The sequence below is a fragment of the Oncorhynchus masou genome, chromosome 3, assembly GCF_036934945.1.
Source record: "Oncorhynchus masou masou isolate Uvic2021 chromosome 3, UVic_Omas_1.1, whole genome shotgun sequence".
Classification (NCBI taxonomy): Eukaryota; Metazoa; Chordata; class Actinopteri; order Salmoniformes; family Salmonidae; genus Oncorhynchus; species Oncorhynchus masou.
In genome coordinates, this window is record NC_088214.1 from 19,577,629 (window position 1) to 19,592,551 (window position 14,923).

General features: G+C 42.7%; 1 pseudogene; it reads right to left on the bottom strand.

Annotated features, from left to right (window-relative positions):
• Positions 1 to 83: 83 nt before the first annotated feature.
• On the bottom strand, positions 84 to 8,758 carry LOC135506929 (THO complex subunit 1-like; annotated as a pseudogene).
• Positions 8,759 to 14,923: the final 6,165 nt, after the last annotated feature.

Here is a 14,923-nt window from a genome sequence, read left to right on the forward strand (position 1 = left end):
ACTCACCTTTATCCATCTAAATGCCCATCCTATATCTATTCATTGTCCCCTAAGTGGTTAGCGCTAAATTAATAAAGCTCTGGTCAAAGTTGAGCGTTTATTTAACGATTCTATGGGGGATGAAATTACAGTACATGTCTAAGCATAAATACCAACGAAAGGAAGGCCTTGATCTATGCCTCGTTGAGGATGTCTGCGATCTTGGAGAAGCCAGCAGAATTGAGCACTGGAACCAGGCTCCCCTCAAGGTCCTGCCAGGCCACCAGCGGCAGCTTCGCCATGTCCTTGCTGTCTCAATCTCCTGGATCTTCGCTGCTTTTATCTCCAGCTGGCCAGCCAGGGTCTTCCATTGGGAACCCAGCTTGGCTGCTATGTCATCCATCTGCTGATTAGATGCCAGGTTGGTCTGCATGCTCAGACCTTGGGACACACAAAATGGATGTGATCAGGTCAATATGGTAAATCTGCAGTCCAACTAGAGCTTTGATTTTACAACTACAACATCTAGAAGCGATACATTTTAGTTGTGCTACAACTCACTGTCATTGCTCTCTTTGAGAACGGTGTCGCCATTGTCTTCTCCTGTCTTAATCTCAGACGGGAGGTCCTTCTGTGATGACAGGGCAAAGGGGTTCCAATCCATCAAGAGAGGGTAGGTCATGGGGAACATCTCAATTACATACTCCTTGTGTCCTCTGACCTCATGGGTTGTGAGGAGTATGAAATTGAGATGCTCCTAAAGGGAGCCTTGTAATTCATTAACATTTTCAGTATCCAAGCACCCATAGTTCCAGCCAGACCAGACAACTCACAGGCAGCTCCTTGGCCAGTTTGATGACCATGCTCTCCAGGTAGTCAGCCAGGCTCTTGAACTGCTGGTTGGTGGGCTGGAAGAAGTGGGGACTCCTAGACAAGACGCAGGGCTCGCCAGCCAGTTTGAGTTACGCACCACCCTACAGGACAGGGCGTGGAGGTGAGTGGATAATATTGAACCAGAACACTTCAAACGGCAGGATCTTTCTTGACACCATTGGACAGGTCTTAGGACAGACAATCAACAGTTACAGTGTACAAAACATTAGGAACACCTTCCTAACATTGAGTTGCACCCCCTCAAATCGGCTCAATTCATTGAGGCATGAACTCTACAAGTATCAAAAGCGTTCCACAGTGATGCTGGCCCATGTTGACTCCAATGCTTCCCAGAGTTGTGTCAAGTTGGCTGGATGTCCTTTGGGTGGTGGACCATTCTTCATACACACAGGAAACTGTTGAGCATGAAAAACCCAGCTGCGTTGCAGTTATTGACACACTCCAACTGGTGTGCCTGGCATCTACTAGTGAGATGCTGTTCAAAGGCACTTAAAATATTTTGTCTTGCACATTTACCCTCTGAATGGCTCACATACACAAATAAGGCTTAATAAGAATTCTTCTTTAACATGTCTCCTCCCCTTCATCTACACTGATTGAAATGGATTTAGCAGGTGACATCAGTATGGGATCATAGCTTTCACCTGGTCAGTCACGGAAAGAGCAGGTGTTCCTAACGTGTGTATACACGTACTTGTACTCATTGTCCATCCACCATGTTGGCTAGGTCAGCCTGTTCAATGGCCTCTTCAAAGAACTCCTCCAGAGTAGGCATGAATTCCCTGTGGACAAGAAATTAACATTTAGGGTTAAAGAATAAGTTATATATTTTTAAACCAAATCTCTTTTTATGTAATTGGCAAGTTATAGAAGGGTCCATACCAATGTTTAGCCACTCTTTTTTGGGGCACCGCGCAAATTTCTGGTCTGCTGAGCACAAACTTCAATGTTGGGAAAATTCGGTCCAACTTCAAGGCATGCGTTTACTGTCAACACTGAGGCTGTACCCGCTTTAAGTTAGTGTTCAAGTAGGCTGCTGTGGTTTTTGGAGCATTTGTTCCTGTCTTTTCTGAGCCCCTTACTGTACGAGGATGAGCAAGTGAATCGCTGGTTGCGGTAAGTTTCTCAAAAACAAGTCAAGTCACAAAGAAAGTGTCTGGACCCTTCTATAATATGTCATTTACATATTTTTTTTACATTTGGTTGTAAAAAGCGAAATTCTCCTTTAAATGTTATACACCAAAAATGTATAGGTAGATAAGTGGGCTATGTAACTTTGACCAGCTGCACCACTGCTGTAAAACCACTCACCTGCTAACTGACTGGCAAGCTGCCATATTGTTATGATTCAGATTCCACAGTCTCGTGAGTTCATCACTGCAAGAAAACAAACACGAGTTTTGACAAAGCCAAATACAAGGGAAGCTGTGTCACTCGTCCCCCATATTGGCAACATGCTATGTCTCCCCATTTTCATGAGGCTCCAATGTGAGGGCTAGTAAATAATTCAACTGGCATACCTCAACTTTCCTAAACCAACTACGGTTTTGGAGAACACATTACTATTCTGTCCCAGTTATCATTGCCATACAGAGTTCGGATATGGACACAATGTCCAATTCACACATGCGTATAATACAGGGGCGGTAGGTAGCCTAGTGGCTAGATCGAATCACAGGGCTGACAAGGTAAAAATCTGTCATTTTGACCCTGAGCAAATCAGTTAATCAACTGTTCCGCCAGGCACCAATGACGTGGATATCAATTCAGGCAGTCCCCCCTGCACCTCTCTGATTCAGAGGGGTTGGGATGAATGCGGAAGACTTTTCAGTTGAATGCATTCAGCTGTACAACTGACTAGGATTGTGCAACATTTGCCCATTATCTTTTTCAAAATTCTCAGCTACTCAGGAACATTCACTGTCTCCTTGGTAAGCAACTTGTGTAGATTTGGCCTTGTGTTTTAGGTTATTGTCCTGCTGAAAGGTGAATTAATCTCCCAGTGTCTGGTGGAAAGCAGACTGAACAAGATTTTTTGAGGATTTTTCCTGTGTTTAGCTCCATTCTATTTCTTATTTTATCCTGAAAAACTACCCAGTCCTTAATGATTACAAACATAACCCACAACATGATGCAGCCACCACTATGCTTGAAAATATGGAGTGCCCCATGATTTGCCCCAAACATAACACTTTGTATTTAGGACAAAAAGTGAATTGCTTTGACACATTTATTGCAGTATTACTTTAGTGCCTTGTTGCAGACAGGATGCACATTTTCACATTGTCAATTAGGTTAGTATTGTGGATAACTAATGTTGTTGATCCATCTTCAGTTTTTCCTATCACAGCCATTAAACTTTTAACTGTTTTAAAGTCACCATTGGGGCTCCTGGGTGGAACAGCATCGCAGTGCTAGAGACATCACAACAGACCCCAGTCTGGGCTGTATCACAACCGGCCGTGATCGGGAGTCCTATAGGGCAGCACACAATTGGGCCAGCGTCATCCGTGTTGGCCGGTGTAGGCCATCATTGTAAAATAAGAATTTGTTCTTAACTGACTTTCCTAGTTAAATAAAGTTTAAATAAAACATTTAAAAATCCCAGTGGTGTCCTTCCTGTCTGGCAACTATGTTAGGAAGGGCACCTGTATCTTTGTAGTGACTGGGTGTATTGATACACCAGCCAAAGTGTAATTAATAACTTCACCAAGCTCAAAGGGGAGAATCAATGTGAGCATTTTTTTATTTATTTTTTACCAATGGGTGCTGCTCTTTGAGGCATTTGAAAACCTCCCTGGTCTTTGTGGTTGAATCCGTGTTTGAAATTCACTCGATTGAGGGAACTTGCAATTATCTGTATGTGTGGGGGACAGATGAGGTAGACATTCAAAAATCATGTTAAACACTTATTGCACACACAATGAGTCCATGAAACTTTTGACTTGTTAAAGCACATTTTTACTCCTGAACTTATTTAGGCTTGCCATAACAAAGGGGTTGAATACTAATTGACTCAAGACATTTCAGCTTTTCATTTTTTATTAATTTGTAAACATTTCTAAAAAACATCATGGGGTATTGTGTGTAGGCCAGTGACAACCTCAACTTAGTCCATTTAAAATTCAGGCTGTAACACAACAAAACGTGAAAAAGGTCAAGGGGTGTGAATATCTTCTGAAGGCACTGTATATACAGTACCATTCAGAAGTTTGGACACCTACTCATTCAAGGATTTTTTTCTAAATTGTAGAATAATAGTGAAGACATCAGAACTATGAAATAACACATATGGAATCATGTAAATAACCAAACAGAGTGTCAAAATATAGACCCAGATTACCTCTGCTGCAGAGGATAAGTTCATTAGAGTTACCAGCCTCAGAAATCTGCAAATAACTGCATCTCAAATTGCAGCCCAAATAAATGCTTCACAGAATTAAATTAACAGACACATCTCAACATCAACTTTTCAGAGGAGACGGCACGAATCAGGCCTTTCTGTTCAAATTGCTGCAAAGAAACCACTACTAAAGGACACCAATAAGAAGAAACTGCTTGGGCCAAGAAACACGAGCAACCAAATTCTATATTTTTGGTTCTAACCTACATATCTTTGTGAGATGCAGAGTAGGTGAACAGATGATCTCTGCATCTGTGATTCCCAATGTGAAGCATAGAGGAGGTGGTGTGATGGTGCTTTGCTGGTGACACTGTGTATGATTTATTTAGAATTTAAGGGACACTTAACCAGCATGGCTACCACAGCATTCTGCAGCGATACGCCATCCTATCTGGTTTGCGCTTAGTGGGACCATCATTTGTTTTTCAACAGGACAATGACCCAACACACCTCCAGGCTGTGTAAGTGCTATTTGACCAAGAAGGAGAGTGATGGAGTGCTGCATCAGATGACCTGGCCTTCACAATCACTCAACCCATTTGAGATGGTTTGGGATAAGTTGGACCGCAGAGTGAAGGAAAAGCAGCCAACAAGTGCTCAGCATATGTGGGAACTCCTTCAAAATGGTTGGAAAAGCATTCCTCATGAAGCTGGTTAAGAGGTTGCCAAAAGTGTGCAAAGTTGTCATCAAGGCAAATGGTGGCTACTTTGAAGAATCTAAAATATATTTATATTATATATATATATATATTGTTTAACACATGATTCCATATGTGTTATTTCATAGTTGATGTCATCACTATTATTATTTAATGTAGAAAATAGAAAAACAAAGAAAAATCCTTGAATGAGTAGGTGTGTCCAAACTTTTGACTGGTACTGTATGTTGTGATGTCACTAATAAAACATGTGAACTTGCAGGAACTACACAGACTTACGGAATATTCAGACTATTCTTACCTCGACCATGGTGGCAAACTTGTCTCCATCCGGTAGGATCTCTCTGAGCAGCTATAGGGAACAAGTTAGACAGGTGATAAAAAATAGCAATATCTGAATATACAATAAACACATGATCATACAAAAGTGCCCAAACTCAAAGTGACATTTAAAATGTTTACTCAGTGAAGATGTACAGCTGAATACATACATTCGAAACAGTGTAGTGTCCACTTATAACCTTAGCTTTAACACCCTCTCTTCCACAAAGATGTACGTCAGTACTTTTCCCTATCACCCAGGATTTATCCATGCATATCAATAAGACTTATTATCAATCAGCAGAGTCCTTGAGTTATTGGGAGCACACATTCCTACAGTTCACTAAATAATTACAGTTCTCATGCACAGAGCTTGAACCAAACACTACTTTCAATCTCTAAGGATATAAAAACAATCTATTCATACTAAGAGGATAATTATATCAAACAGTAATTTACAATCTATCAGATGAAACACACACACCTGGTACACAACTTTGATGGTCTCCTCCATCCATGAACACTGATCGTCATTCAGGATACAACTGGAGCTGCAGCAATTTACAACCAGGAGTTGGTAGTGAAGAGAGAATTTACAGGACAAGAGTTGGTAGTGAAGAGAGAATTTACAGGACAAGAGTTGGTAGTGAAGAGAGAATTTACAGGACAAGAGTTGGTAGTGAAGAGACCAACAGCAGTCAAATCACAATATGAATTCACTGTTACACCTTTTACTGCTAAATTGAATCAGACTACATTCAACCTGACATAGGGTATGATGGTGTGGGACGGGGGCCATCTTCTTGGGCCACCTCACCTTTTGAACTTGACCTGTCCCTTGGAGGTACTGGAACAGGATAAGGTACTGCAGGAGGATGTGTCGTCTGAAGTTACTGTCACTGAGCTACAGGTCCATCAACTAGAGAGGCAAAGACAGATACTGTCATTGTATTTGAAGGGATCCATTTGAGAAAGGTGAGGTATAGACTTCCTAATCTCAATCACATAATGAGTAGTTACTTGGGACGTAAGGTGATTTGTAGAACAGTGACTGTGCAGTCACTGCAATGTAGTCAATCTCTATTCTGTTCTATTCTTAATTGATGGAAGTTGAGATGTCACCTTCTCACTGGTGAGAAACTTGGCAAAGTAAACGTCCTCAGCTCTTCCAGCTTCTTTTTAGAAGCCTGCATGTCGTCCAGCTTGAAGCTTCTAAACACTGCCAGCGTCTCGTCTGAATACTACAGACAATATACATAACATTTCTATTAACTCAAACAACTTTTCAGTGTCTTCTCACAGAAACAAACACAGCCAGCACCTGTCTTGATACTTCACAGGACATACAGAATAGTAACAGTTTTGAACAAGACATTTTTTTAAAGCAAAGTGTCATACTTTTAGTAGATGTCCATAGATGGGTCATGTCACAAAGCTATTTTGGGAAGGAAAGAGGGCAGAAAAGTAACTTTGAGGAAAGTCATCCAGGATAACTTCAGGTTTCTGAAGTAGTCCTGCAGAGTCCTTTTTTAGGTTGTAGTCGATAGGGATGGAACTACAAACAGGGAGCAATTTTATAGATGACAACTTGTTTTAGCAAGCTGCAATCAAACTTACAAGACTTGCCAGCATAGGGATCAGTGCAACAGCTATGTTGATGAAAAACCACTGATGATTCCAAGCATTGCGATAGATGGAACAAGGACTCATGTTGCTTACCATGGAGCAGGTGCACTAGGTTCCCCATCTCCCCCTCCTCCACTTCCATCCCGCCCTCCTCCTCTGTGGGCTGTAGAAGACAACACAGAACAGAGGTAGAGAGAGTGGTAAATTCATTGTTAAGCACATTCAACAGCACACACATCATTCAACAGCTTACACAATATCTATAATCCTTAGAACAAGGCCTTACCTTCTGGCCAAGAGGGCTCTCTTGCTCATTTTTGTTAAACACTGTGATGTTGTCAAGATTAAACTGGCTCTGCAGGTTCAGACCTGAAACACACAAAGGAACACAATAGTGGCCACAAGTCCACATCCATGATAAAACATAAATGACGTCAGTTCCTGTAGCTCCATGTAACCCTCTCACCTGATTTCTCAGACAGGGGAAAGAGACGAGCCAGGAACAGCTGGATCCGTCCACAGAAGACTGTGTTCTGAGACTTGGACAACCTTTTCAAAAGATCTGCAAAGTAAGAAGATGGGGTTGAGTGATGGAATATCTGCACAAATAAAGATAACAAACAGAGCCGGCAAGTAGCCTAGACGTTAGAGAGGCGAGCCAGCAACCAGAGGGTTGCCAGTTCGAATCCCGGGTCCTACAGGAAACATCTGCCAGGAAGTGATCTTAATGTGTGCCTTTATCCTCACCATTACACATCCTTAACAAGTAGTTCTTCCCAACAGTGTAAAAGGAGTTCTGAAGTGAGAGAGGAGAAAGTTATGTTGGTGGCATTTCCTCAATAACTAAAAGGAAAGATCTATAAGAAACCTGTCATCAAGTAAACATTGACCGTTACTCTAAGAACGCAGAGAAACAGACTAAGCTACTTACAGACTTCCAGGTGGAGACATTCTCTTCAACAAAGGAGAAGACCTTATCACACTGGTACAGAGGAAGACAGCCCAGAATATCTCCCAACAGTAGGAAAGGAGTGGTGGCGGAGCAGATACCTGCATGGACAAGTGAATTTACTACACCTTTCTACACAATTACTACATAATTTGCTGTCTGGCGTGTATATCGATGAAATACTAAGGAGGTAAAACAGAAGGAGATGTAGCGATGTTATGACGTGACGTTCAGCCTGCTGCTTACCTTCAGTGACTCCATCAATGCTGAGATAGATGAGAGACAGGAAGTCATCGACGAGTGCTTTCTTTTCCACTTGTAAAAGAAAAGGAGAGAAAGGGAGAGTGTTGCTTGACTCTTGGTGAAGCATATTGAGCATAAGCAAGACCATGTACTAGCAGTATACTTCGACAGATTTTTCACCTTGTTGGCTCAGGTTTTCGAACCAGTGACCTCGCTAACCACTAGGTGGCATGTAGCCCTTGAGCAAGGCACTTACCCTAATTTGCTCCAGGGGCGCCGTACTACTATGTTTGACCCTGTAAAACAACACATTTCACTGCACCTATCAGGTGTATGTGACAACAAAACAAACACACATATATATACACATACATATAAATATACTAAACAAAAATATAAATGCAACATGCAATAATTTCAAAGATTTTACTGAGTTACACAGTTCATCGAAGGAAATCAGTCAATTGAAATAAAATAATTAGGCCCTAACCTATGGATTTCACATGACTGGACAGAGGCATAGCCATGTCTGGGCACAGGCCCACCCATTGGGGAGCCAGGCCCATCCAATCAGAATGAGTTTTTCCCCACAAAAGGGCTTTATTACAGACAGAAGTACTCCTCAGCATCCCCACTCCTCTCACTATCCCACAGGTGAAGGATGTGGAGGTCCTGCGCTGGCATGGTTACACGTGGTCTGCAGTTGTGAGGCCGGTTGGAAGTACTGCCAAATTTTCTAAAACGACGTTAGAGGCGAAATTAACATTAAGAAATTAACATTACATTCTCTGGCAACAGCTCTGTACGACATTCCTGCAGTCAGCATGACAATTGCGTGTTCCCTCAAAACTTGAGACATCTGTGGCTTTGTGTTGTGTGACTGTGTTGTGTGACTGCATATTTTATAGTGGCCTTTTATTGCCCCCAGCACAAGGTGCACCTGTGTAATGGCCATGCTGTTTAAATTAGCTTCTTGATAAGCCACACATGTCAATTGGATGGATTATCTTGGCAAGGGAGAAATGCTCATCAACAGAGATGTAAACAAAATTGTGCACTAAAATTTAGAAAAATTGTTTTTTTGTGTGTATTGAACATTTCTGGGAAATTTTATTTCAGCCCATGAAAAAAATGGGACCAACACTTTACATATACAGATCTAAAACAAATTACACACACACATACATACATATGTGCTACATTTCTTTAAACTTACAATCTACTCCTCCAGGACCTGCCTCAGAGCTTGGTCAAGGGTGGTCTTCTCTGTCTCACTGTGAAGAGACAAGCAGGCAGACAATGTCTGTGGTGATGTGGACAGAGGCATAGCCTAGAGATAATAGAATTCATGTTAACAGCTAACGTTAGCTATGTAACGCCATTCACTCACTTTCCAGTGATCTGGTTGAATGCGTTTATCAAAGGTTTGCATGTTTTGTTGACTAACGCACTTCTGGTTGAGGCCTGGGTGAGAGTTATAACAATTGAACAAATAATAAAAGCTTAGTATTTTCTTGGGACTATCGTTACACGTTAACCTGCTAACGTGATTAAGCTAGCCAACTAACGTGTCACAATTTAAATCATGCATAGAATAGTCTGAAATACTCCGTACTGAAGACAAGTTTTTACTGTAAATATATATTTTGCATCGTTGAAATTGAATAAAATCAGTACAGACATCTTTCCTCTTCAACAATAAACGTGACCCCGACTAAAGTTGTATATCCGGTTCAAATCGGGCGCAATCAGGATGTCAACATTGTAAGCCTTAAGACATGGTTCAGAAAGTAATGTTTATAATTTGTAACATTAATACAATTTACGGATAATCTTCTGCCCTAGCAGTATTTTGATTTTGTTTACAAGGAACATCAGAGCCACAGGTTCCTATCGTCAACATTAGAGTAAAACTTACTGTTCAACTAGGCCTATGCCAAATCAAATGCTTTGCTGGCCTTTAGATATCTAAACTTTATTTGTATAACCAGTGTAATAACGGATGTAGCCTATTGCATTTCAGGGATGATCGATCTCGTATTCCCGGGATGTTCATTGGTATAATAGCCTTCAGTTTTACGTGCGGCCAGAAGATGACACTATACACTTTTGTAAACGATTGATTGTTGTTCCAGAGTTCCTAAACCCAGAAGCGCAACATCGCGAGACTTCCGGGAAAGCATGTGTTGGCTTGTGTAAAATAATGTAAAATATGAGTTGCACTTATATAATCCGTTTTGTATTTGCAAAAAAAAAATATCAAACATGGCACTTGAGAATAAATGCAACATTTGCAAGCACATAACATGAACATTCAAACATTGATATGTTAATAAATTCAATAAGATTTGCAACTAAATTTGAGAATGAATGCAACTAATTTTCTAAACTTGTGACTGGTGAATCTTCTGTGAATCAAAACTACATTTACTGATGTCAAATCTGTGCACTCAGAGTTTTGTCACTAATTTACCGACTAACCTCGGCCAAAGGTTTTGTAGATGTAAAAAAACATTCAAATAAAATGTTATTGGTCATATACACAATATTTAGCAGGTGTAGCGAAATGCTTGTGTTCCTAGCTCCAACAGTGCAGTAATATCTTTACAGCCACAACATCATGATCATGTAGTCATGCATCTGCAGACCAGCGAGGTGAAGAAAAGCTTGCTTTGGGTGAGCTAGCTAGAACACCATCAACTAGCTAACTATAATATCAGATAAACATTTTCAGGAAAAGCATGGAAAGAGTTGGCTACCTGTAGTATTATTTTAAACCAACTCATGCGCGTCTGTGTTACATTCCATATTATCTTTTAGTATATTTGTACTGTATTGCTATCTGTCTCAAGTTGCACAAATTCTGTTTGAATTGTCATGACTGAATTCTCATTCAAATAATGTTGTGCCTCTCGTTCAGATCTGCTAAGCACTGCTAAGCACACCTCTGCCTCTGCTACCCACACAACCACTACCTCAAAGTGGTTGGGTCAGCTCCTTCCTGGCTGGCCCTGTTCAGGAGTGACATTGGACAGGGCCACAGTGTCTCCCAGCCCCCGTCTCCTCAATGTTTTATCTAAAAGGCTCAGACTTTTCTGTCTCCATCTACGCGGGCCGGCACCCGTGTCTCACTGGGCCATGGCTCTGTCGGACCTTCTCTCTGGTACTTTTCAGTTTGCATTGTCATAACAATGGCTAACTATGAACTTTAACATCTTCTCTCAAAGCAATGGCTTTGATTATGCAGAGGTTGTGGATTCCTCACTGCCAGCTCTAGCTATGGAAACAATTCCCCTAGTATAATATAAGGGTTTATACACTAGTGTAACACTGATGTTAGTCGAAAAGCAGCATTTGATGCTTTGTGAATATGGGCCTTGGTCTAATGTGTGATCTTAGGCATGCTCCCACTAACAAAATCATCTAGAATGTTATTGTATGCTGTAGTGTTAAGATTTTCCTTCACTGGTACTAAGGGGCTTAGCATGAACCATAAAAAACAACCCCAGTACATTATTCCTCGTCCACCAAACTTTACAGTTGGCAGGTAGCGTTTTCCTGGCATCTGCCAAACCCAGATTTGTCTGTCGGACTGACAGATGGTGGAGCGTGATTCATCACTCCAGAGAACGCATTTCCACTACTTCAGAGTCCAATGGCGGCAAGCTGTATGCCACGCCAGCCTACGCTTGCATGTCTGTGCACTCGATTTTATACACCTGTCAGCAACGGCTGTGGCTGAAATAGCCAAATTCCCTTAATTTGAAGGGGTGTCCACATACTTTTGTATATACTCTACCGGTCATACTTTTTAAGAACACCTACTCATTGAAGAGTTTATTTTTTTCCACTATTTTCTACATTGTAGAATAATAGTGTAGACATCAAAACTATGAAATAACACATATGGAATCATGTAGTAAACAAAAAAGTGTTAAACAAATCAAAATATATGTTATATTTGAGATTCTTCAAAGCAGCCACCCTTTGCCTTGACAGCTTTGCGTACTCTTGCCATTCTCTCAAGCAGCCCCACCTGGAATGCTTTTCCAACAGTCTTGAAGGAGTTCTCACATATGCTGAGCACTTGTTGGCTGCTTTTCCTTCACTCTGCGGTCCGACTCATCCCAAACCATCTCAATGTGGTTGACGTCAGGGGATTGTGGAGGCCAGGTTATCTGATGCAGCACTCCATCACTCTCCTTGGTAAAATAGCCCTTACACAGCCTGGAGGTGTGTTGGGTCATTGTCCTGTTGAAAAACACAATAGTCCCACTAAGTCCAAACCAGATGGAATGGTGTATTGCTGCAGAATGCTGTGGTATCCATGCTGGTTAAGTGTGCATTGAATTCCAAATAACTCACAGACAGTGTCACCAGCAAAGCACCCCCACACCATAACACCTCCTTCTCCATGCTTTATGGTGGAAAATACACATGTGAAGATCATCCGTTCACCCACACTGTGTTTCACTCCCTCCTCACAGCTGCCATGTCCCTTAAAGTTGATGATGTGGTTGTTACTGACACGGAGCACATGGCTGAGCTTTTTAATCACCACTTCATTGTCAGGATTTCTATTTGACTCAGCCATGCCTCCTTACCCGTCCAAAATTTCCTCATCTCCCAACACTTCTAATGCGACGAGCCCCGATGGTCCTCCCTCTTTTCCTCTGCCCCGCTACAAAGTTTCTCCCTGCAGGCGGTCACTGAGTCCGAGGTGCTAAAGAAGATTCTTAAACTTGACCCCAAAAAAACATCTGGGTCAGATGGTTTAGACCCTTTCTTCTTTTAAGGATGTTGCCCCTAAAATCTCTGACCTTTGTAACCTGTCTCTTCTCTCTGTGGAGGTTCCCATTGCTTGGAAGGCAGCCACTGTTCGTCCTTTATTTAAAGGGGGAGATCAAGCTGATTCTAACTGTTATAGGCATATCCCTGTTTATCAAAAGTGTTGGAAAAACTTGTCAGTAATCTTTGCTTTCTTGATATCTCTGGTATGCAACCTGGTTTCCCGCTCAGGTTATGTGTCACGATCGTCGTATGAAGTGGACCAAAGCGCAGCGTGGTATGAATGCATTCTTTTATTGAATGACGAAAAACACGACGTAAACTGAACAAGCTAACAAAACAACAAACGAACGTGACTGCTAATGAAACAGTGCTAACATGCAACTAGACATAGACAATCACCCACAAACTAACAGTGAAACCCAGGCTACCTAAGTATGATTCTCAATAAGAGACAACTAATGACACCTGCCTCTGATTGAGAACCATACTAGGCCGAAACATAGAAATCCCCAAAATCATAGAAAAACAAAAATAGACTGCCCACCCCAACTCACGCCCTGAACATACTAAATAATGACAAAACAAAGGAAATAAAGGTCAGAACGTGACAGTACCCCCCCACCCCCACAAAGGTGCGGACTCCGGCCGCAAAACCTTAACCTATAGGGGAGGGTCTGGGTGGGCGTCTGTCCGCGGTGGTGGCTCTGGCGCGGGACGTGGACCCCACTTCACCACAGTCTTTCTCCGCCTCATTGTCCGCCTCCGTGGCCTCCTAAACACGGCGACCCTCTCCGCCGACCTCGAACTGGGGACCCTAGAAATGGGTCCCGAATGGACGGGAAATTCCGGCAGCGCCGAGGTGAAGGATGATTCCGGCAGCGCCGGACAGGCGGGAGACTCCGGCAGCGCCGGACAGGCGGGAGGCTCCGGCAGCGCCGGACAGGCGGGAGGCTCCGGCAGCACTGGACGGAGGGGCTCTGGCGCCTCTGGACTGAGGGGCTCTGGCATCTCTGGACTGAGGGGCTCTGGCGCCTCTGGACTGAGGGGCTCTGGCATACAAAGCTCTCCCTCGCCCCCCATTTGTTAAATCTGACCATAATTCTATCATCCTGATTCCTGCTTTCAAGCAAAAACGAAAGCAGGAAGTAACAGTGACTCGCTCAATATGAAAGTGATCAGATGACGCGGATGCTACGCTACAGGACTGCTTCGCTAGAACAGACTGGAATATGTTCCGGGATTCAGTTAATGGCATTGAGTATATCATCTCAGTCACCAGCTTCATCAATAACTGCATCGACGACGTCATCCCCACAGTGACCGTACATACATATACCAACCAGAAGCAATGGATTACAGGCAACATCCGCATCAAGCTAAAGGATAGAGTTGCCGCTTTCAGGGAGTGGGACACTAATCCGGACACTTATATCCAAAATTCCGCTGTGCCTTAAGGCGAACAGTCAATTCAGGACTAAGATCCCTACAACACCAGCTCTGACGCTCGTAGAATGGGGCAAGGCTTGCAAACTATTACGGACTACAAAGGGAAACCCAGCCGTGAGCTGCCCAGTGACGCGAGCCTACCAGATGGGCTAAATGCCTTTTAAGCTCGCTTTGAGGCAAACAACACTGAAGCATGCATGAGAGCACCAGCGGTTCCGGACGACTGTGTGATCACTCTCTCTGTAGCCGATGTGAGTAAGACCTTTAAAGAAGTCCAAATTCACAAGGCCGCGGGACCAGACAGATTACCAGGATGTGTACTCAGAGCATCCGCGGACCAACTGGCAAGTGTCTTCACTGACATTTTCAACCTCTCCCTGACCGAGTCTGTAATACCTACATGTTTCAAGCAGACCACCATAGTCCCTGAGCCCAAGAAAGCAAAGATAACCTGCATAAATGACTACCGCTCTGTAGCACTCACGTCGGTAGCCATGAAGTGCTTAGAAAGGCTGGTCATGGCTCACATCAACACCATCATCCCGCAAACCTTAGACCTCAATCTCACTCCACACGGCTCTTTCCCACCTGGACAAAAGGAACACTTATGTG